Source organism: Vombatus ursinus, unplaced genomic scaffold, assembly GCF_900497805.2.
Source record: "Vombatus ursinus unplaced genomic scaffold, bare-nosed wombat genome assembly UNPS02015035.1, whole genome shotgun sequence".
In the NCBI taxonomy this organism is placed as follows: Eukaryota; Metazoa; Chordata; class Mammalia; order Diprotodontia; family Vombatidae; genus Vombatus; species Vombatus ursinus.
In genome coordinates this window covers 60,442-81,900 of record NW_020954813.1, presented here as the reverse complement: position 1 = coordinate 81,900, position 21,459 = coordinate 60,442, and the positions used below count along the sequence as shown (strand labels likewise).

General features: G+C 38.8%; 1 pseudogene; it reads right to left on the bottom strand.

The window, feature by feature from the left end:
- LOC114031063 overlaps positions 1-21,459 on the bottom strand; it is a 34,292-nt pseudogene that overhangs the window by 9,501 nt on the left and 3,332 nt on the right.

Below are 21,459 nucleotides of genomic sequence, written 5' to 3'. Positions count from 1 at the left end.
AATATGTGTTCTATGACAGCAGGGACTGTTTTTCATTTTGTTTTTGCACCTCTAGCCCCTAGCAGAATACATAGTACACAGTGGGTGCTTAATAAATGCTAGTTGCATTGGATAAAACCATTAATGCTATTCTTCTGAGATCTGTAGGCAATGTGGAGAGATGTAGGCCAGACAATAGTAAAATAAGTAGATCTGGACGTGGCTCAGCAGAGAACATTTGTATGTGCCAGTCCTTTGATGGCCACTACCTTTAAGAACTGTATACTCTACTGGGGGAACCAACACATACACAGATAAATCAATTTAAAAATTGACACGCTCATACAAAGATAGGTATAGCATAAACATATATTATATATGTAAAGACATGTTTTTTCTTTTTTGAAACTGACCTGTGATTTTACTGGCAGAGGGAACTTCTGATGAGAGAACTTTCCACCGGTGCTGACTGGCACTTACCTTTCAACTTATAAACTTAGAGAGTTGCCCCAGGTCACTGAGCCTTAGTGACTTGCCTTGAGTCACATGGCCAGTATGCAGCAGAGTCAGGACTCAAACCCAGGTCTTCCTGGCTCCAAGGTGAGCTCTCAGTCCACTGAGTAGTAACACCTCTTGTACAGAATATCATAAAACATGTATAAAGTAAATACAAAAAAACTTCTAAGGGAAGAGCAGGGATCAATAAATCAACAAGATTTATTAAGTGCCTACTATGTGCCAGGTGCTAAGCTAAACACTGGCGTATGTTTATATATATATATATATATGTATATGTATATATATACACACACACACACTAACATTAATAAACATTTATTAAGCACCTACTGTGTTCCAGGCAGCATGTTAAGTACTGGGGATACAAATAAGAAAAGAGACAGTCCTTGCCCTCTGTGAGCTTACAATCTAATAGGGGAAGACAATGCACAAAAGAGACCGAAAAGGATTCAGTGTGGAAAAAGGATGATAATGTTGGAGTAGAAACCAACAAAGCAGCTGGTGGCAAGTGAAAAGATGCTGGGATTTGGAGCCCTCTGCAAGGGGGAGTGATGGGAGGAGCTCTTTGCTCTTCAGATGGTCAGATGGACAAGAGCAATGGAAGGGGCTGAGGAGGTGATAGTGCCAGAGCTGAAGCAACCTCCACGATGCTGAGGTTCCAGGTAATGCTTATCCTGGGAGAGGCATGATGATGATGGTGATGTAGTATACAGAAACAAAAGTGAAAACACTTCTTGCCTCCGACACCCTCGTGGGGGTCACAGATGGGCCTCTTGTAGAAATTGGCAGTTGATCTGAGCCCTGAATCGACTGAGGAATTTTACAAGGCAGGTGAGGAGGAAGAGCATTGCAGGTGGGGAGGACGCTTGTCCAAAGGCACAGAGATGGGAGATGGGCGCTGTATATGTGAAATAGCAGACAGGATAGGTTTGCCTGCAATGTAGAGAGCATAAGGGACAGTGATGTGAATTCTGGAAAGATAGGCTGGGGTCCGATTATGAGAGACTTGAAATGCCAAACAGAGGATTTAGTATTTTATCCTGAAGGGATAGGGAGATGCTGGAGATTCTCTGTGTATGGGCTACAGCCTGGACAGAGGAGAGACAGGAGGCAGGGAGACCATTTCAGTCTCTGACTGTAGTCTAGGCAAAATACTGGGAGAGCTAGGGAAGTAGAAACCAAGGGGAAGATGGCAGAAAGGTAGAACTAGCAACTAATCAGATAGAAACTGATCAGATAGAGGGAGAGGGAAGAGTGAAGGATGATGCAGATTGCAAACCTGAGGGACTGGAAAGATGGTGGAGCCCTTCCACTGATGCAGATTGGCACTTGCTCTTAGACACTTGACTGGGGCAATGAGAGCTTTAGCAACATGCCCAGGGTCACACAGCCTGTGTGTTTGAAGGAGGATTAGAATTCATTTTTGCTAACTTTGAGGCCAGTTCTCTATATGCTATGCCAAGCAGCCTCTAGGGTGGAATCTGTAAAGAGGAAAATTTAGATGTGATATCAGGAAAAACTTCATAATAATCAGAGCTTTCCTAAAGAGGAATGAGCTGACGAGGCAAATATCAGCTCTCTCCTGACAGGAGACTTTCAAGCAAAGAGTCAATGGCCATTTGTTAGGAAGTTACAATGCTGGAGAGGAGATTTTTTTGTTCAGGTTGTTGGTTGCATTATATGGGCTCCTGGTTTCTTTCCAATTTTGAAATTCTGTGATTTGGGCTTTTACTCTATATTTCTGGATTGTATTTACTAAATATTACTAGTTTTAAAAGAAAAATATTGTTTTTAAAAATAATATGATTAGATTAGTACTTACCATCATCTAAACACTATATTTGTATAAACAGGCTAAAATTGCTTTAATTTTTAAAAACTGACCACATAACATGGTTTTCATCTTTCTCATACTGAGCTTTTGAGTTTAAACATTGAACTATAATTTATCTCTAATTTTCATTTTGTTGATTTCTATCTGGCCTGCTACAATGATTTGCAATGTTGATTTTATCATCTAATATAATACCTCTCTTACTAACTTCCTGTGTTCTTTGAATTTGAGAAGCATGTCATCCATGATCTCATTGTTAAATGAGATTATATAAAATTGTTGGTAAATGTTAAAAGTGCTACATAAATTGGCAGATATTATTATTACTATTATTATTGTTGTTGTTATGAATGTTTTCACCCAAGTTATCAATAAAAAAGATGTTGAAAAGGAATCCAATATAAGTGTAATTAGCAGGCCTTAGAAAAATATTTTAAACCTTTGTTAAAAATCAGCATTTTAAAATAGAAATTTTTCCATTCAGGAGTTTTTAGTGGTGGATTTTTTTTTCTTTTGCTTCTTAGAAAAAATTCATTTTTCAGTGAAAATATAATTCACAAAATAGGTAACAGCCAAAAGCTAATACTTTGGATATGGAAACATTTTTTAGGAAAACCATTTTTGTATATAAAATATCAAGGATTTACTATGAAAGCATTGTTACAGCAATTAATAATGTTCCCTAAATTCCCCAAATATATTATATGTAAGCTGGACTCAACGTAGGGTAAAGTATGACTTCTGGGCATGAAGGCAAGAACTCAGCTATTTAAAACATGTATCACATCAAGTACCGCCTTCAAATAGAAAGCATGCTTCATAAATCCCTGGGCACTATGTGCATTTATCTGTAAAGGAGTTGCACAAGTATAAATGACATTTTGTTGTACAATCTGCATTTGTCTGATGAGATTCTTAGGACCAGTAGACCAACCAAGCTAAGAAAGGAAGCAGCAAGAGCAGATATAAATAATCTAATTGTTAGTAACAAATTCGAGAGAATAGAAAATTTTAAAATTGTATGCAGTTTACAAATTTACAAACGCATGGTGAAGAATGAATGCTAGAATTGAGACTCATTTCACCACTTTCTTTTTAAATAAAAGTGTATCATTAGTTCCACTGTCCTTAAGTCTTTACAGACTTTGGGCTGAGAAGGCTATCTGAACAGGAGGATGAAGGCCCAGCTCCCATATAGCTGCTCTTGCAAAACCCTTAAGTTCCACTAGACCAATAGAAACTACAGTTAAGTGACTTTTTATGCCCAAGTACTGCACCATGGACAACAGAAAAGAGAGCCCGTCAGCAAAGTTAGTGTCAGAGCATGGTAACTTTGAAGGGCACCCAAAGATGGTCCGGAACGTGTGTAGCCTACAAGGCTCTGTCTCTGAAGGCAGCAATAGGGCAAGAGGGCAGGGGCCCTTGAGAAAGTCCCAGGGTAGGGACCTTGGAAGCCTCAGGAACCACGGCAGAAAGCAAGCAAAACAATGTTATAACAAGCAATCAGACTAGGACACCGAAGGCCCAGGGGCAGAAGAGATAGAAAAGGGCATTTCACCACAGCCAGATGCAAGAGGCGCCGTCAATAGATACTAGATTAACAAACACTGATTCAAAGATAGACTATCTGTTGTTCAAAGACAGCCCTGGGAGGTTCATCACGAATAGACTGGCAATTAGGTCATGAATTCTTTGAAACAAATAAAAACGTGAAATGGCACCCACCTTTGTTGTGAGCCCCTTTCAGCTTCCACTGTGATGGTGACTGAGTAGTGGAAAAGGAGCAAAGGGTGCCATTAATGTCAGTTTTCCAGCCATATATAAATTATAAAAATTATATATATATATATATATACATAAAATATATAAAATATAAAATTAATTTAATGGCCGATGACCTAAAAGTAAGGTCCTTGGCCAACATCAATGAAGTAGAAATGAACCATATCAATAATGATGTTATTACTATAAATGGAAGTTGCAGCTAAAGGGAAGGCTGGTACTTGTTTCTTGGAGAGGAAAATGAAGTTAGCAGAATAGGCTTCAACCTGTACCCAAAGTCAACAAGAAACATCATAGGACATTGGCCAACTCTCCTTTTAGGACTCATAGTGATCATAAAAGAAAAGAGATGTGAAGATAATTGCAGTTTAGGCGTCAAATGCTGTTGCAAAGAATGAGAAGTAGAGAAATTCTGTGAAGAACTAGACAAGATCCTCTAAAGTGGATCAATATATATCTTAATATTTGTTGACACCAAAGAGAAAGTAGCATATACAAATGCAACAGCTCCAATATGAACTATTCAAATAAATTATTAATGCCAAAAATGGGAAAGGGATAAAGGAAAAGACATCATTATGTTTTAGTATAGCTTTCTATAGAGTATAATGGGGAAAGCTAGGTGGTGCAGTAGATAGAGTGCTTGGCCTGGATTCAGACTCACATCAAATCTGTCTTTCTGACACTTATTAGCTGTGTGACCCTGGACAAGTCACTTAACTCTATTTGCCTCAGTTTCCTCATTTTCAAAATGAGCTGCAAAAGGAAATGACAAATCATTCCAGTATCTTTACCAAGAAAACCCCAAATGAAATCACAAAGAGTCAGGCATAACTAAAAATGACTGAAAAACAACAACAACATAGAAGTATAATGCATATAAAGAAGTGTAATTTCTATAAAGTTGTCACCACAATGAAGAGACCAAAAGAACCCAGAAATTATTTCAAATATTTGAATTGCTATTTCAAACTTCTTGGTTGGAAAAAGGTCTCACTCCAACCTTTTGTTGGCTCTGCCACTCCAAAATTTAATTTGAGGTATTATTTTAAAGTTGTTTGGAGGGGGAATATTGGGAGAGTTCAGCTGGATAGGTGCCACTAATCCATCATCTTGCATCCCAGATTTCTTCTTGATGCACTTAGTGTGGTCCAACAGGTTGTCCAGTTTTTATCTTCTATGGTGCTATTGCTGTTTCCTCACATAGCACATAGAACATATGATATATGAATAAAGTGGTTCACTCTGGCTCTCATTGATTGGTCATCAATGGGTCCCTGCCCTAGTACCACTTAATGGTTATTTGTTGGGCTCTTGTGGCTCAGAGTAAATGCAAATAGTTAATGTTTCTCTTTTGGCCAGCAACCCTCAGGGTCTTCCCCTCCCAGTTGGATATTTTTTAAAAAAAATTTTTGATTAAAGGGGCTATCCCTTGACTCACTTCTTAAACAGGCCTAATAACTGAATGGGTGTTGCCTCAGTCAAAGTTAGAACTCAGAAAAACCTTAGCTTAAAAAGGGCAAGGTCTTTCATTGCATCCTGGACCATCTCTAGCTGTCTTGATCTATATCTGGCCATTGAGCCCAGATGGCTCTGGAGGAGAAAATGAGGCGATGACTTTGCATAGCCCTCCTTCACTCAAATCCAATTAAATTGCAAGTCATGGCATCATCTTCCTGATGTCATGGTCCTCTTCAAGAATGAAGGACAAACCACAACTTTTGATGGAGTTAAATGCTGCCTCTTAGAGATGCTCAAACTATCCTGTGGGTAAACCCTGTGGAATTCTCGTTTTTTATTTAGCAGCTTCTGAATTTCCCTATCATTTTTGTCAGACCTTTGTGATGTTTGTGAGTGTTCTGGCTGAGATGAGTCAATGCAGTGCTTTACACCGAATCTCTGAAAGCTGCCCACTCCTTTTCTGCTCCACTGTTGCCAATAGTGTGTTGGCTCAGCTTTCCCTCCAAGTTAGCAACAAACAGGTCATAGTGGAGAAGCGCTGTAATCTATAGACATTAAGTCTTCTGGTAGTCATCTTGCTTGGGGCCACTGCTTTTGTTGAATGTGGATGTTTAGGTCAGAAAGGAAAAGTATATGATTCGTCCAGCACTCTGCATCACACATTGCCTTTGTCGCTCTCATGTCCTGTCTGTCTCTTCTCCTTACAATGACATAGTCTATTAAATGTCAGTGTTTGCTGTGAAGGTGCATCCATGAGATTTTATTGCATTTAAATAAAGAGAAGACAGTTGGTGATGAGAAGGTCATAAGACGCACAAGTCTTCAGTTGTAAGTGACAGTTGCTGTTTCCGATTCCATTTCTCCCAATGACTCCTTGCCACGTCTGATAGTCTGTGCCTGCTCCGGCCTTAAAGTCATCCAGAATTACAATCTTGTCCTCTTTTGGCACATTGATGATGAGGGTCTCCAGGTCATCATAAAATTTATCTTTGGCCTCATCAAAGTTCATCATGGTGGGAGCATATGCACTGATCATGGTGGCATGGCACTTTCTGGCAAGTAGCAATTCCATTGTCATGAGCCTTTTGTTCACTCCTCTTGGGAGGTATTCAAGCTTGTTGACTAGATTGGTTTTGATTGTGAAACCTATGCTTGGCTTCACCACACTGTGACCATTCCAGAAAAACATGTATCCAGCTCCAACTTCAGTAAGCTGGTCTTCATTGGCCAGCCTTGTCTCGCTCAGGGCTGGAGTACCTTTGGATGTGGTACCAGAGCTATTTGTCTTTCAGGTCTAATGGATTTTGTCATAAGTGTGTGCACATTCCATGTACCAATGGGGAGGGGAATCATCTTTGTCAAAGTTTTTGTACTTTTTTTGTATTTTGACTGTAGGGTAGGATCCCCACTTGTTGTGGTAAGCAGGCCAGGGTTAGGTTAGGTGAAACACATAATTTTAGGGCACCTTTTCTAGCCCCTTTTGCATACCAGGAGATGGGCAGTGCCATCCTTAAAAAAAAAAAGGCTGTTTAGACACCCGGGGGCTACCAAATCCCATTGCTGTTTCAGTCTGGTGAGATGATCCTATGGCCTAAGATGCCTGTCTGTGTACAAGGTTGTGACTGAAGCTCCCAGTGTAGCTTCACCTGCTGCTTCTTTACTTGCCTGATGCCATGGGATTTTGATGTAGATAAAAATGGTAAAATGGTGTGAGTGATATCTTTTGATTCGCACATTGATTGGATTTAAGTGAGGCAGCGTTCCTTGAAGTCATCGATCTCACTCTCTTTTCCAGAATCATCAAAGTCCAGTGGCTAGACAAAAGTTAAGAAAACCAGTTATGGCTTAGGATGGCAGTAGATGACCTTGACATCTTCAATGTTTAACAATGCTCTAAACACTCCACAGCTTCTGCCTCCTTAGCCTTCATGGTCCAATGGAGCAAACTGTTCTCATCTGCCCATTCCACTGGGGGAAGGAGGTCTTCACATGCTAGGAGTAGACATCCCCCTGACTTACTGATGGGTTTATGGCCTGTCTGCAGAAACAGCTTACTGAAGTGTGGCCATGGCATATGCTACAGCTTCTTGGAGCTACAGGTGAGAGTTGGGTGGCAGGTGGATACCAAAGACGGAAAGCATCTCTGAAAAGGGCATGGCAGCCCTCATACCAGAGGTGCTAGTCTTCCCTGAACACTCTTACACCCCAACAAGCACCTACTACTGGGATATATCTACAAGAAGGTGGAGCCACTAAGACCAATGTGCCTTTTCCCTGACATAAATGTGACTGTTATGTTCCTATAAGCCCAGGAACTGAGTTACCTCAGATTGGTACTGTCAGCTATGCATGCCAGCCTTCTGTTGTTTACTTTGCTATGAAATCACATCATTCCTAACACCTCTAGGCCATCTAAGTTTGGGCTATTGTCTTGGATAAAGCTGACTTGGGTCAAAGGAAGATAGAGATGGCCTGAGGGTATGGCAGTGAGATTGATAAAATTCAAATGTCTCCTTACTTTTGTTTTGCAAGAATATGTTCATCGATAGTTTTTATGTTACTTAATAAACTCTGTAAGTGATCTTAAGGTGGGTATAGCCATGTCTCTTTTCCTTAATAACCCAAACCTAATCATATTACTTGCCCATCCATGGTCACACAGCCAGTATACATCAGAGGCAGAACTGGAACTGAGATACTGCTTCTACATCATCATGCACACATCTACATATCTGCACATACACACATTCTACAACATCTCTACAACAGATGAAAAAGGGAACAGAACTGTCAATATTTCTATAGCAACCTCTTTTCAAAATTGGTTACAGTGGAACCACTATATTCATATATCATATGTTCTATGTGCTATATGAGGAGACAGCAATAGTACCATAGAAGATAAAGACTGGACAACCTGTTGGACCACACTAAGTGCATCAAGAAGAAATCTGGGATGCAAGATGATGGATTAGTGTCACCTGCCCAGCTGAACTCTCCCAATATTCCTCACCAAACAACTTTAAAATAATGCCTCAAATCGAATTTTGGAGTGGCAGAGCTGACAAAAGGTTGGGATGAGACAGTTTTCCAGCCTAAGAAAATTTAGGAGGTTGGCAGGGGAGAAGTCTGTGGCACCAGGGGGAGGCCTGATCAGAGTCCACACATGCAGTGGTGGCAACACTAGCTGTAGCAGTAGCAGCAGCTTTGGGATCTCTCAGCCTAGAGATGGTAAGGGGTCAGACAATTGGTCAGAAAGAGATTACAGGGGACCCTTTGCCAGCACTAGGTATAGCTGGCACTGATTGGCAACTCTATTGCCTATATGCAGTTCTGAGCTGTAGCTCCAGGGTAGAGAGGAGAGCTGGGGGTCAATCACAAGGGAGCGAGGGCCCTGGTCCCAGTTTCAAGGCAAAGAGAGCACTAGTGGGATTAGGGGGAGAGCTTGCAGCTGCAGAGGATCAGGGACCCTTCTTAAGCAAAGACCAGATCAAAGACCAGGAGATCAGTGACCACATCTCTCCCCAAATCATACCACCTTGGAAGCACCAAAAACCTGTAGACTTCCCCTGCAACTTCCCCCCCCCCCAACAACTACTCTGAAAACAGCAGCATAAAAAGGCCAGAATTTTAGGACAGGGTCTCCCCACTCCCAGATAAGCAGAGCCCAACTTTAACATAAAATTATAAGTAAAAAAAATAGACTGGATAAATGAACAAATAACAAAAAAAGAATTTGACATTAAAAAGCTACCATGTTGGCAGGGAAGACCAAGATATAAGCCTAGAAGAAGGCAACAATGTGAAAAAAAGTTACAAAAAACTCTCAAAGAATGATGGTAATTGGACTGAAACCAAACAAGAATTCCTGGAAGAGTTAAAGAAAGAAATAAGAGTGGAGAAGAATTAGGAAAAGAAATGAAAGTGATGCAAGAAAATTAAGAAAAGAGAATTAACAGCTTGGTTTAAAAAAAAAAGCACAGCAGAGATAAGTTCTGAGCCCCATGAATCCATTGCTTGTAGCATTTGCTTGCTCTCTGACACTATTCTCTAGAGAGGCTCTGCTTCCAGAGTCTCCTCTTCCCTCAACAATGGCCAAAAAAACCATCCCCACTGAAACAGAGAGATGCATTGAGTCCATGATAGTTGTTTTCCAAAAGTATACTTGATTGAGAGATAACTAACTCCCTAAACACTCTCTCCAAGACTGAGTTCCTGGCCTTCATGAATACAGAGCTGGCTTTCTTCATACAGAGCCAGGACCCCAGTGTTCTGGACTGAATGATGAAGAAACTGGACCTCAACTGTGATGGGCAGTTAGACTTTCAAGAATTCCTGAATCTAACTGGGGGCTTGGCACAGGCTTGCCATGCCTCCTTCACAGCATCTGGCCAGCCCATCAAGAAAATGTGAATGGACCTTCCCGACAATTTTCCAAATACACCCTTCTCCCAAACCAGCAAATGTGTACCCATTCCTCATAGTCACACACTGAACCCTAAGAAGCCAAGGCTACAATATAAGCCATTCACTTTGTAGCAATAAAATGTGATTTTTTAAAAAATAAAAATAATTTTTAAGAAGGCACAAAAAACATGAAGAAAATAGTATCTTAAAAAACAGAATTGGCCTAATGGTTAACAAGGCAAAAAATCCACTGAAGAAAAGAACTCCTTAAAAAACAGAATTGGACAAATGGAAAAAGAAGTACAAAAGCTCACTGAAGAAAATAATTTCTTAAAAATTAGAATTAGGCAAGTAAAAGTTAATGACTCCGTGAGACATCAAGAAACAATAAAACAAAATCAAAAGAATGAAAAAATAGAACATGTCAAATATCTCATTGGAAATACAACTGTCCTAGAAAATAGATTGAGGAGAGATAACTTGAGAATTATTGGTCTACCTGGAAGTCATGATCGAAGAAAGAGCCTAGATATCATCTTTCAAGAAGTTATTATCAGGGAAAACTACCATGATATCTTAGATCCAGAGGGTAAAACAGAAATCAAAAGAATCCACTGATCAGCCCCTGAACGAGATCCTAAAATGAAAACTCCCAGGAATATTAAGCCAAATTCCAGAGCTCCCCAGTCAAAGAGAAAATATTTCAAATAGCCAGAAAGAAATAATTTAAATATCATAGGGCCACAGTCAGTATCATACAAAATTTAGTGGCTACCACATTAAAGGAGCTGAAGGCTTGTAATATGATCTTACAGAAGGCAAAGGAGCTAGGATTACAACTAAGAATCCCTTACCCAACCAAACTGAATGTAATCCTTTGAGGGAAAAATAGATATTTAATGAAATTAAGGACTTTCAAGCATTTCTGATGAAAAGACCAGAGCTGAATAGAAAATTTGACATTCAAACACAAGACTGAAGAGAAGCATAAAAAAGTAAAGATGAAAGAGTAATAATCATAAGGGACTCAATAAAGTTAAGCTATTTACATTCTTATATGGGAAAATGATATATGTAACTTCTAAGAACTTCATCATTATTAGGACAGTTAAAAAGAGTTTACATAGACAGAGAACATGAGTATGAGTTGATCATGTTGGAATGATCTCCAAAAAAAAAATGAAAAGGCGAGAAAGAGGGATGCACTGGGAGAAGGGGGAAGGGAGAGGTAAACTGGGGAAAATTTTCTCCCACAAAAGAGGTGCAAAAGGAAAAGCTTTTACAATGGAAGGAAAAATGGCAGGGGAAGGTGGCAAGAGATGCTTGAATCACCCTGTCATCAGAATTAGTTCAAAGAGGGAAGACTATATAAATGTGCTTAGTTGTGCATAGAAATGTAATTCACCCAATAGGGAAATAGGAGGGGAAAGCGATAAAAGAAAGACAGGAGAGAGGGGAATGATAAAAGGGAGGGTGGATTAAGGGAGGCAGTGGTTAGAAGCTACATGGACTTTTGAGGAAGAACAAGATAAAAAGAGAGAGAGAAAGGAAGAAACAGAATAAAATGATATGGAGGGAAATACATTGTTTGTAATGATAATTGTTGATGTGAAAGGGATGAGCTCATCCATAAAATGGAAGCAGATAGCAGAATGGATTAGAAACTGGAATCCAACAATATATTGTTTACAATAGTCACTCTTGGGAAAAAAAAGACACACATAGGGTTAAAATAAAGGGCTAGAGCAGAAACTAATTTGCTTCAGTTGAAGTATAAAAGACAGGGGCAGCAATCATGATCCCATACAAAGCAAAAGAAAAAATAGACCTAATTACAAGAGGAAACTGGGGAAAACTACACAATGCTAAAAGGCACCATCGACAATGAAGTGATATGAAAACTTTTTACGGCAAGTTTCTCTGATAAAGGTCTCATTTCTCAAATATATACTGTGTATAGAGCCGAATCAAGTTCGTAAAAATAAGAACCATTCCTCAGTTGATAAATGGTCAAAGGATTTAAACAGGCAGTTTTCAGAAGAATAAATCAAAGCTATAGTAATATGAAAAAAAGCTCTAACTCACAATTGATTGGAGAAATGCAAATTAAAGCAATTCTGGGGTACTGCTCACACCTATCAGGTACACTAATGAACTGCTTACTGGTGGAGTAGTGAACTGGTCCAACCATTCTGGAGAATAATTTGGAACTATGCCCAAAGGGCTGTAGAGCTATACATGCCCTTTGACCTAGCACTACAACTGCTGGGTCTATATCCCAAAGAGAAAAAAAAAGGAAATGGACCTATATGTACAAAAATATTTATAGTGGTTCTTTTTGTGGTGGCAAAGAATTGGAAATTAAAGAGATGTTCATCAATTGGAGAATGGATGAACAAGTTGTAGCATATGATAAGTGAAGAAGTACTATTGTGCTGTAAGAAAAGATGAAGGGAGCAGTTTCAGAAATGGTAAGACCTATATGAACTGATGCAAAATGAAGTGAGAAGAAATGGGAGATTATTGTGCAAAGTAACAGCAATGTTGTAATGATCAACTGTGAAAGACTTGACTACTCTGATCGATACAATGATCCAAGACAATACCAAAGGGCTCATGATAAAAAAATGCTATCCACTTCCAGAGAGAGAACTGATTAATTCTGAAAAGTGCTAATTGAAGTTTAATTTTCTTGCTTTCTTTCTTTCTTTTTTACTTTTTAAAAATATGGCTAATATGGAAATATGTGCTGCATGATTTCACATGCATACTTGATATCATAATTCTTGCCTTCTCTGTGGGTAGGGGCATGGGGTTGGAGGGAGGGAGAGAATTTGGAGCTCAAATTTTAAAAAAATGTCATAAATAAATAAATAATAAATTAAAATTGTAAAAAAAAGGAAATCTGAGATGGATGCAACACAATTTTAAAGGAATTCAAGGATCAATTTTCAAGATATTGGAAGGAAAAGATGATACTGAATAATGGGGAAAAAATCATGGATTATATTATTTTCTCCCCCTAAAGAAATCAATAGCCACTAACTCATATATTTACTTTCTCTTTTCTGTAAAACCTTCATGATAACAATTGACATATGTCAAGGGTATTCTTGATGAAAAGGAGAAGAGAACAAGAAGGCTTTTCCAGAATTAAGTGATGCTACACAAAGGATTTTGAAAAGGTCATCATGTTGGAGTAGCATTGGACTTAATGAAATCATGTAATCTCAAGAGTTGGAAGGAATCTCCGAGACCATCAAATCCTACCAATATCTGAACAAATACTCTCTCTATGACATACCATACAAGTTGTTGTCTAGCCTCTGACTGAAGACTTCTGGAAATGAGAAGCTACTGTCTGTCAAGGTAGCTCGTTTCACTTTTGGTTAGCTTTCGTTGCTGGAGAGTTCTTTCTTACATCAACCCCCAGTTTGCTCTTTTACAACCACCCCCTTGCTTTTAGTTCTGCCCTCTGGGGCCAAAAAGAACAAGGTTAAACTCTCTTCCTTATGTCAGCTATTAAAATATTTGAAGACAGTTTCACATGCCACCCCCCTCCCCCCAAGTCCTTTCTTTTCTAGGCTAAACATCTCCAATTCCTTCATACGATTTTCTTATGATATGATCTCGAGGTCTTTCACCATCGTGGTGACCCTTCCCTGAATACTCTCAAACTTTAATTTACTTCTCATGGTATGGGCCCATGGTCTGATTAGGGAAGAGGGAGAAGTACTAAGTAAGGATGCATTAGCGGGAAAGGAGATAACAGTGTACCTGGTTCCAATAAATATTTATGGTAACTGGTAAATTCCTATGCTTATTTCTTTTCTCAAAAAAATAAGAACCACAACAAAGCTTGAAACATTTTGCTTGGGTATAACAGATATTTCCCAATAAATTCTCAAAGCTCCCTACAAAATAAATCTCTCAAAAAGTAATTGGTGAAAACTCTAAGTGTGATTACATGTCACTTTTCATGTGTAATTGATCAATTCCTCTAAAGGCTATGTCCTTTAACTGTTAAAGTATGATCCCAGCACTGACCATTGTTACTTGTTTTGCTGTCTCAGTGCTATGGGTCTGAGGATTAGCGAAAACACTCAAATGAGGTTACAGATAATCACATGAGTCACTGGTGTTGCTACAAGAATCCTCAGTTACAATCTGTGTTCATGTTCTTTAAATCAGCCAAGGCAGCTGTGTTACTCATAGGTAGCTTATACTTTTATAAGTCAGATAAGTGTTAGAGACATGATAGAGAGCCCCACTCTAGGGAAAACTGCCTATGTGACAACATAAACATGTTACTAATTTCCTGACATATGGTTGGAAACCCTTATTATATTATGTTAAAGAACCACCACTACATTCTGCAAATTGATGTAATAACCATTGTGAATCTTTCCTGAAACAAATGTCACTGCATTTCATGGCGTAGGTAAAGTTTAATGGGAGCGAATGGCCCTCTCTAAATAGTGAAATAGTGGGCTCGTTTTCGCCTTTGTTTTATTTTTATAGACTGTGATAAAAACTAAAAAGCTGAGTTTAAAAAGATGTCTTGCTTCTCTTTGGTAAAGCTATTTTATTAGTTACATTTTTACTCTGAAGGGTTTATAGTTTGTAGGTTTAAACAATAAATTTCATGGTCATTTAAAATGACCTGTTGGAAGAACATCCCTAAATGAAGTTAACTCAAACTCTGGAGCTTTGAGCAGAGCCATTATCATGTAGATATATTTTATGTTGGGCATAAAATGCTTTTGGTTCATTAGCTACTCTTCTTCCCCCTTTAAAATCTTAAAAGTGATTTCAAATGACTCTATTTCTCTACCTTCCTACTGGGGAAAGATTCAAGCCTGCATATACTTCAAGCAGTCACTTATGATAAAATTCTCATGTTGCATCATAAACTACTCATTCAGGAAAGTACTTCCTTAAGTAAATACAGGTCAAAAACCCAATCAACTTGCTGTATTCCTGAAGTAGGTTCAGTCCCAGACAAAGTGTTAGGGCTCTAATCAGGGTTTATCTGGCCTGGCAGGTCAATCTTGTAGTTCCAGGTCTCCCAAGGCCAGAGGACTTCATGGAGATCAAAAGAACTTTGCACCTTAGCCCATATGGTTTAGGTTGCAAATATTGTATCTGGAATCTAGAATTGAAGTCTTCTGAAATCCTAAGATTCACAAAAATGTTATTTAGTTCATTAGTTTGAAGCAGGGGCCCTGTGTAACATTTTTTTTTTTTTTTGGTAACATCTTTGATGAGTCAGCTTGCACTACTCAGCTTTTATTCTTACTATTCTCCTTTATGGCCATGCCAGTAGTACCAATTATCTACCAAACTGGTCCAAGCTGGTAGAAAAAGGATGTTCCCTAGTTGGTGACAGGAGGTTGTGCCATATAACAGCAGTGATGCTCCTTCTCCCCAGAGACCCTGATAACCCTCCTTAAAGCCAAAGTCAAGGTCTCAGAAGTATAGAAATTCTATGCATGCACATGGTTTGATAATCAGATCACAAAGGTAAGAATGAGGAGATCTAGATTTCAGCCATGGTCTATAACTTTGGCCAAGTTGGTGCATTAATCACTTAAATCCTCTACCATACCTATTTCACAGAGTAGCTGCTAAGAGAAGATTAGGTAAGAAATAATATTTTCTATTGCAGTATAAACCAACTTTTCTTCCTGGGCTTAGTGCCCACTATTCTCTTTCATGTATTCAGTGTTTCAGTGGAACTAGATTTCTCATTGATTCCTGTTCTTTTTCACCTCCAGATCACTTCTCATACAAATCCCTTACCCTAGAGAGGATCCTCTTTCAGTAACTCTGTCAAAATATCATCCATCCTTTAAAGTTCAACTCAAATGTCACATCATTAATGAAGTTTCTGCTGACTCCTCCTAATCAGTAACATCTGCTCCTTCTCCTCCTTTGCATCACTAGTACACTGACATTTTTTAGAGTACGTCTAATCCATCTCATGCTATAGGCATGGCATGTGTGTCCTTGTCACCCCTTGACAGATAGGACTGTTTTACTCATCTTGGGAAGCACCTACCACTGTGGAAAGACCACAAGAAGTATTCTGGCGCTCTGGAGACCCTGGCATTATGGGAATTGGTTTGACTTGATCAATGGAGACAGTCCAGCTCTATCCTGAGGATAGAGAAGCAGCAAATTCTATCCTGAGGAACCCAGGAACAGCTATATTTTGGTGATAAGCCAACTAAAAAGTAGTGAATACTAACTTGATTTCTGTGACCTAAGGGCCTCCTTCCTCTTACCTTCAAGCCAGGTGGCCTGGCAAAACGGGCTTGGGGTTTTGGTCTTGGTTTGTTTTTCCCATTTCTAGGGGCAGAGAATGGAGTCCCAGATACAGAAGCTCAAGCCATGGGGACTTTGGTGCCTAGGATCCCAGGTCAGATATTGTAACCTGCCCGGAAGGGGACTCCTGAGAAGCCAGGATCCTAGGAAGCTAGTCTGGAGGGGCTTTGGATTTGGAACTTGGTGGGACTAATGCTAGGTGGGAACTGATCTGAGCTGTAAGCCTAATTCCCCTCTGTTGCCCAGAGACTAACACAGCAATGTAGTGGGATTATGCTTTGGGGAAGGGTCAAAGGGGTATGGGAAGAAGAATGATAGTATCTTTGTTTTGGCTAAACTTTGAAGTAAGTGGCTGTCCCCCATGCCTGGAAGTCACTTCCTCCTCATCTGTGCCACCTGGCTTCCTTCTACAAGAAGCCTTTCCCAATCCCTCTTAATGGTAGTGCTTTCCCTCTGTTGATCACCTGTAAATATCTTGTCTGCACATAGTTGTTTGTATACTGTTTCCTTCATTACATTGTGAGCTCTTGGAGAACAGAAGACTGTCTTATGCCTTTCTTTCTATCCCCAGTGCTTAGCACAGTGCCTGGAACATTGTAGGCTTAATAAATACTTATCGACTGATCATCATTCAACATAATAGCCCCAAATCTCCCTTAAGTTATGACTATTCATGCATAAACCCTTATAACTACTGGCTATTATTAGGGATAAAGAGGTTGTTACAGGTTATCTAGCCAAACTCCAATGCTCTAACTGGATCTAGTCAGTTAGTATATAATCTGTGCAGTATGTTTATATATACACACAGACAGATATATGCAGATATGCTATATGTACATATGTGTATGTGTATATATGTATAAATTATATATTCACTCACCTGATTATTCACTTAAATAATATGAGGATGAGTTAATAATGAAGGTGAATTTAAGTATATCTTCAAAATGCTTTATTTCAGAAACATGAACGAAAAGACTCAGAACTTTATATTTCAGAAACTATGAGTATTACACATTCTTATGATGAGAATATGTTGTAACATGAGTCTTTTTTTTAATTTGTGATTTCATTGGTATTGAGTGAAGAAACTCTCCCTACCAGAAAACATACTGCAACGTATAGTCAAAGAAAGGTACCTAGGGCACTGCAAGTTGAAGTAATTTTTCCCAGGATCCTGCAGTCAGGAATGAGTCAGAACTGGGATCTGAACCTAGGCCTTCCAGGTTACAAGACTAACTCTCTATCCGCTCCACCATGCTGGCCCTCTAATGTACATGCTAAGGTAAATAATTGTTGTGATTATTGAATTGATAAAAAGAAACATTTACCTTACCTACTGCCACTCTCTTGTATTTTTAGGTGCCCATGGCAAACAACAGATATCTGGGTCTAAGAAACAGGTTAGCTGGTTGTTCCACATAAGCCCAGACTTACTTTAAGATTATGGATCTACATACTAATTAGTAACTATTTTAACTTGTTTTTGTCCAGCATATATCAGCTATTCATAAACCTCATCAATGATGCCAATGATACCATATTTAATACAAATATCAGCAATTCCTTGAAGCTCTTCTTTGGAAAATATCTGAAATACAAAAATATATAAAAGAATCTGTTACATAATACATATGAAAGCTATAAATTTTACTAACTGGGGCAAAGGAAAAAGACTAACCTTGCCAGTGGGATTGTATAGAGTATTTATTATAAGAATTTTGGTTTTTGAACTAATTTTACTTTCCAGTTCTTCAAGATCTAATATCCATGAGGCACTGGACCATCCATTTCCCTTAGTAGGTTTCTAGGATATTAGGAATGAAAAATGAAAATGTGTTTTAACTTAAAGTCAATAATTATTGTTGCTGAGCAAGTAAAAATAAAACAAAAATAAATGAAGAAAGAGTTACAGGAAGGTAAGGTAAAGAAATTCTCAAAAATGAACAAGGAAAATAGAAAATATTGGGCTCTGTCCTGCTTGAGTGTCTTAGAGGGCTAGATGTATAGAGACCAGTTTGGAGACATCCCATATGTCTACATTAGAACATATGCCTCTGCAGGGAATCCACCTGAACTAGGCTACCCCTTTAGCACCAATTCTGAGATAATTGATTTTGTGCTTTACCTTCATGTATTAGTTAGCTGGGTAGAAATCCTTAAAAATCATACCATTTTTAAAGGGCCACAAGGTTATTAGAAGAAAAGAGCTTTATAAACTACTGAACTAATTTTTCTTAAGTGTTTCTTAAATGTGAGTTGCTATTATTGCTTTCTAGTGCAGTTGTTGACAATCAGTGAAAAAGATTCCATAACTAATTAGGAGATGTTGACAAACTCAGAAATACCATTTTCACACTATCATTGTCCAGAATAACCACAGAATCCCTTGGAAGGGTGTTTTGGACTCCTCCACCCATTCATTCATTTCATAGCCTCCTTGTCAGCGTACTCACATGGCGTAAGGGAATAATGACAGGAATTGCTCCTGCCATCTTTATCATGGGATTGTGGCAATCAAAGTAAGGCTCAATGATGATCACCAGGGCCACACAGTAAGCATTCTAGCAGCACTCTGGGACAGTCTCTGCAGGCATTGTTGATCTCTTCCTGCCTGCCTTCTCCCAAATCTATGCCCATCTCTTTCACACAAGGAACACATCCCCTCCAGATCTTGTCCTCCTCGTGTCCTTTTCCTTCCAGGCCCAGGTCAGGTGCTGACTCCTTCATGAAGTTGTTCTCTTTTCCTCTTTTCCAATCATTCTGCATGTCAGCATACAAGTTGTAGGCCACTGGTGCAAAGTAAACTTTTGGAGGGAAGTGACTATTTCACTTATGTCCTTGTGCCAGTCCAATGGAGCAAGCATTTATTAGTCATTGAGTACCAACTATGTACATGCCACTGTGCTAGAGAACAAAGAGGAAACATGCCCTGCTTTCACAGAGCTTACATTCTGAAGAGGAAGGATTTGGGGTGGGAGTGGGGGTGGGGGTGGAGAGGTCTCTGTAGCATGTAGTCTGTTTGGCTGCAATGTAGCAGAGGTGTCCAATTCACAGCAAGCCAGAAATGCAACGTGGATAATGTTAATTTGTGGTTTTCTAAATCAACATGTAGTTGGTCCATATCTGTCCAAGTCTGACACCACTGATGTAGAGCACATGGAGGAAGAGACATAGAAAGAAGAATGAGCATCAGTAGCAAGGACCAGTAAGTCAAGGAGACAAACTCAGATGTCTGCATACAAATGCACAAAATATGGAAGTGGAGATCCTAATATAAATGCTATCATAAGAATCATAGTCTTGGTAGAATGGGATTCATGACTGGAATGTGACTATGAAAGAGCGAACATGACTCCTAGGGAGAAAACCCAGATGATAGGGCAGTGGAGAAGCATTACAGACGTAACCTGTGGGCTAGGAGCCTTTGGCTTCTCTACAATCCCTCCCCCCTCCCCATACTCCCACCCTGGAATTCTAGGCTTACAAAGGTCAGATCTAATCCTGGAGCCTTGCACACGATAGTCGCTTAAACATGCACTGGGTTATAGATACTAGGTCAATTGGGTATCTGTTTCATCATCACCTCGTTATTTACACTTGTGCTTTACTGCTTTCCCAAACTTTCTGATTTTACTCAAATGTCCATAATGGGTGACAGATCAGTGTGATCATTGATTGGAGTCCTTAGATCTTTCAAAGTTGTTTTTCTTTACAATGTTGTTACTATCATTTAAACTGTTCTCTTGGTTTCGCTCACTTTTCTCTTCATCAGTTCATACAAATCTTTCCAGGTTTCTTTAAAACAACCTCTTTCATCATTTTTTATGCCACATTAAAATTTTGTTACATTCATAGACCATAATTCCCCGGTTGATGGACAACCCTTAGTTTCCAGTTCTTTGACACTACAAAGGGAGCTGTTATAAACCCAACTTCACTGTAAACTCTCTGAAGGCAGTGACCTACTTGTGTTACCAGCCATTCATTCAATCAATCAGCAAGGACCAAGTTATATACCTGTTTTGTATAATTTCTGGGGTTTACTGTAGTAGAATACAAGAATAAGGGAGATTTTTATGAATTTTCTCTCCATTGAAATAAACTTTAAAATAATGCCAAAGCAGAACAGAAGGTAGTAATTAACTTGATCATTGCTACATTAACAGATTTAATGTAACAAACACTTCAGTAAACTTACTTCCTCTTCTTCATTAACTAGTCCTTGTATGGCATTAAAAAGAGATCCATACCCTTCCACTGTCACTCTTGTTTCATGATTTAGGTCAATCGGTCTGTTATCGATCTTTTCATATAGAGAAGATAAAAGTTTCCACTAGTGCTGGATGACCCTGGCCAGACCAAAGAAAAGAAATCTTAAATTTTACTTTATGATTAAACTCTAAAAGATGAGCATTTTGCTTCTTTCAGTTTAAATGCTTGAACTTCTGCCAAGATGACTCATATTTGAAAAATATTGTAAAACCATTAAAATGTCTAATTGAAAACACTATCTCTGTGTACCTATATCCAGTTACTAAAGCGGTAGCTATTTTACCATTAGGAGGTAGATATTTTGTCATTAAAACTGTATAAGCCTGGAAAGGCATTCTACAACAAGAATATGAGTCATTCTACAATTGATAAATAGTAAAACTACATAAAAAGTTTTTTTGATGAAGAAATCAGAACTATATAGTCACATGAAAAAATGCTCTAAATCACTACTGATTACAGAAATGTAAATTAAAACAACTTGAGATATCATTTCATACCTATCAGACTAGCTAAATTAATAGAAGGGAAAAATGACAAATTGGTTGGAGGGGAAAAATTGGGATACTAATACACTGTTGGTGGAACTGTGAACTTATCCAACCATTTTGGAGAGCAATCTGGAATTATGCCCTAGGAGTTATAAAACTGTGTATACCTTTTAGCCCAGCAATACCACCATTAGGTCTGTTTCCCAAGGTGATCAGGGAAAAAGGAAAAGAAACTATATGTTCTAAAATATTTATAGCAATTTTCTTTGTGGTGGCAAAGAACTGGAAATTGAGGGGATGCCCATCAATTGAGGAATGGTTAAACAAGTTATGGTATATGATTGTGATGGAATACTATTGTGCTATAAGAAATGATGAGCT